Source organism: Ricinus communis, chromosome 4 (assembly GCF_019578655.1).
Source record: "Ricinus communis isolate WT05 ecotype wild-type chromosome 4, ASM1957865v1, whole genome shotgun sequence".
Classification (NCBI taxonomy): domain Eukaryota; kingdom Viridiplantae; phylum Streptophyta; class Magnoliopsida; order Malpighiales; family Euphorbiaceae; genus Ricinus; species Ricinus communis.
In genome coordinates, this window is record NC_063259.1 from 10,515,552 (window position 1) to 10,518,606 (window position 3,055).

Below are 3,055 nucleotides of genomic sequence, written 5' to 3' on the forward strand. Positions count from 1 at the left end.
CGAATGACTACTTTCTCATTGGCCTTGCTGCCTCAAGATAGACTAGCTGTTCCAAAGCTATTGGCATCTCACATTTCTCATGTTCCTATACCAAACATAACTTCAAAAGATCTTTAGAAATAATAGATGAAATACAATTTATAGTCTCATACTCAATTCTATCATTACTAACATCCATGTCATCAAGTACAAGCGAATGTCTCATGGCGTTAGGGATCTAAAACGTCACTTGCTCTTCCCCTACCCTAAGAATAAGCTTACAATCCCTAAAGTAAGGGAAACATAAATAGATTCATCCATATCCATAATTACAAAATGCATAAGAAAAATAATCTCATTAACCTTTATTAATAAGTCCTCAATGATACGCCTAGGATATACAATAGATTTATCAGCCAATTGAATGCTCAGTAGTATTGATTTAAGTTCTCCCAGCCTTAGTTTCTTGAACAAATTATAAGGCATAACGCTAATGCTAGCCCCTAAATCAGCAAGTGCATTATCAACATTTAAATTACCAATAAAGCAAGGAATAGTAAAACTCCCTGGGTCTTTTAGCTTATTTGGTGGTCTCATTTGAATGATCGTTGAACTCTTTTCCGACAATTACACCATTGATACTTCCTCGAGGTTCCTCTAGTTAGAAAGGAGTTCTTTTAAGAACTTAGTATACTTGGGAATCTGCGAAAGAGCTTCTATAAAAGGTATGTTAATATGCAACTACTTAAAGAGTTCAAGAAACTTACTAAACTATGTATCCAATTTGTCTTTTTGACCAAAGGCTAGAAAGTGTATTCTGGGTTGATATTCCTTCACAAAAGGGGTAGGCTTAGGTGTTGCTTCTACTTTATCCTGTACTTCAGCCTGTGTACTCTTATTTTCATCATCAACCTTCTCAGTTGTTGTAGATTTCTCATCTACTTCATTCAGCTTAGTCTTTAGCTCTTTACCCCTTCGCGATGTGATAACCTTAAGCTGCTCCTTAGGGTTAGCTTTTGTGTTGCTCGATAAACTTCCTTGAGGCCTTTTGCTCAAAACCTTTGCAATCCACCCCACTTGATAGTCTGAAACAATGTTTCGGATGCCGAGATAAACTCCTCCATCATCTCCTCTAGATTACTCCTTCTAGGAGGAGCTTACTGCTGGTTCTGCTGTGACAAACCTAGGAGTGGAGGTCTTAGTTGATTTTGGTTACCCCAAGAGAAATTCGGGTGATTTCTCCACTTTGGGTTATAGGTATTGCTTTATGGATTATTCTACTGCCTAATAGCATTTTTTCACATAATCATCCTGCTCGGGCTTAGCAAGGGTATTGTTGTTTTGGCAATCTTGACTTTGATGACTACCCCCACATTAATCATAAGTCATAACTTATGCCTATCTTCTAGATGAAGACATAGTCAAAGCATCCATCTTCCTGCTCATGGCCTCTAACTGTGCATTTGCAGCTGCCATAGGGTCTACTATATGGGTTCCACTCCCTTTGACTCGAACCTGCTCTCTTGGATTCTACCACTAGTAGTTTGTGACTGCCATATACTCAATAAGATCCATAGCTTGCTCAAGAGTCTTAATGTTTAGTGACCCACATGCTGCAGTATTAATAGACTATTTACTTGCGTAATTCAGTCCATTAAAGAATGTCTAAATTTGTAGCCACAGAGGTAAACCATGGTGTGGATAGCTCCTTAGTAAATCCTTGAAACATTACTAAAAATCGTATAGAGTCTCATTCTCTTACTGGAAAAATCCTGCTATATCATTTCTCAACTTGGTTGTCTTAGAAGGTGGAAAGTATCTCTCCAAGAATTTCTCGACTAGCTGATTCTAGGTTATAAATGTCCCAGTTAGAAATGACTTCAACCACTTCTTTGGCTTATCCCTCAACGAGAATGGGAATAGCCTCAATCGAATAGCATCATCCGATACCCCATTAATCTTGAAAGTATCACAAATCTCTAGAAAATCATCCAAATGGGTGTTTGAATTCATATTGGGCAAACCATCAAACATGCAATTGTTTTACACCATTTGAATACTATTGGGTTTGATCTCAAAGTTGTTTACCGCAACATTCGGCCTAACAATACTCGATGTAGCCCCATTAAGAGTTGGACGTGCATACTCTGACATGGTTCTCTCCCTAAGTGGAGCTGTCATTCTTAACTATTCCTCTTTTTGGTTTGGTTCTCCTTGATTTTGATTTTGTAACTTCGTCACCGCTTTGGCTAAAGCTCATTCTTATTTTTCTTTTTGCTGCTTCCTCAAAGTTCTTTTCAACTCTGGTTTATAAGCGAATAGTTCCGTCAAACTAGCTAGGGTCATACACAGATTCAAGTACCTAAAGGAAACACAAACACAACAAAGATAAATCAAATAAAAAAATGCTAAATCACTAGCTTTTGAATTATTAATAATATCACAATAAAAAAGAGTCCCTGACAACGGCGCCAAAAACTTGATGCGCGCTATTTGCACACTGCATTGTGCAGTGAGCATATTAAGTAATATAATGATGAGTAAGAGTATTGTTCTACTAGGGACCTAATTGTGAGTACTACCTTCAATCATATTCTAATATTTAGCAATCACAATGTTGTTTGAGTGTAATTATATTTAAAAGTGAAACAATCTTGAAAACAAAGATTAAAATGATTGGTAAATTTATCAAGGATTAGCCTATTTAAGTAGTGAATCCCCCTAACGAGTTAAGTATTTCATAAAACAAATAGAAATTAATCCAAATCAAGAGTTGAGTTGGCATTGCATAAAATTAGATTTAAACTTTTTTCAAGTGATTAAACCTCTAATTCCTAAGAGGAGAGAAATGAATCTCTTCTCAAACCCACTCACTTAGGTCATGCATTATGATTAAGGAACTATTGAATCAAAGGATCTTGTAGATCAATATCTAGTATCTCAATCAATCCTCAATCCCTAAGATGTGATCAATTCATAAAAAGTTATCTCTAATTAGTTTATGAAAACAAATCCCAACTAATACGTCGACTTATCAATTGAAATAGATAATTAAACAATCAAAGGAACAACACAA

The 3,055-nt window shown here is 36.1% G+C and overlaps 1 non-coding gene across 1 annotated transcript; it reads left to right on the forward strand.

Moving 5' to 3' along the window:
• Positions 1 to 1,666: 1,666 nt before the first annotated feature.
• LOC112536851 lies at positions 1,667 to 1,773 on the forward strand. The gene has a single exon (XR_003080785.1). It is a non-coding gene; the product is annotated as a small nucleolar RNA R71 (small nucleolar RNA).
• The last annotated feature ends 1,282 nt before the right edge of the window (positions 1,774 to 3,055 follow it).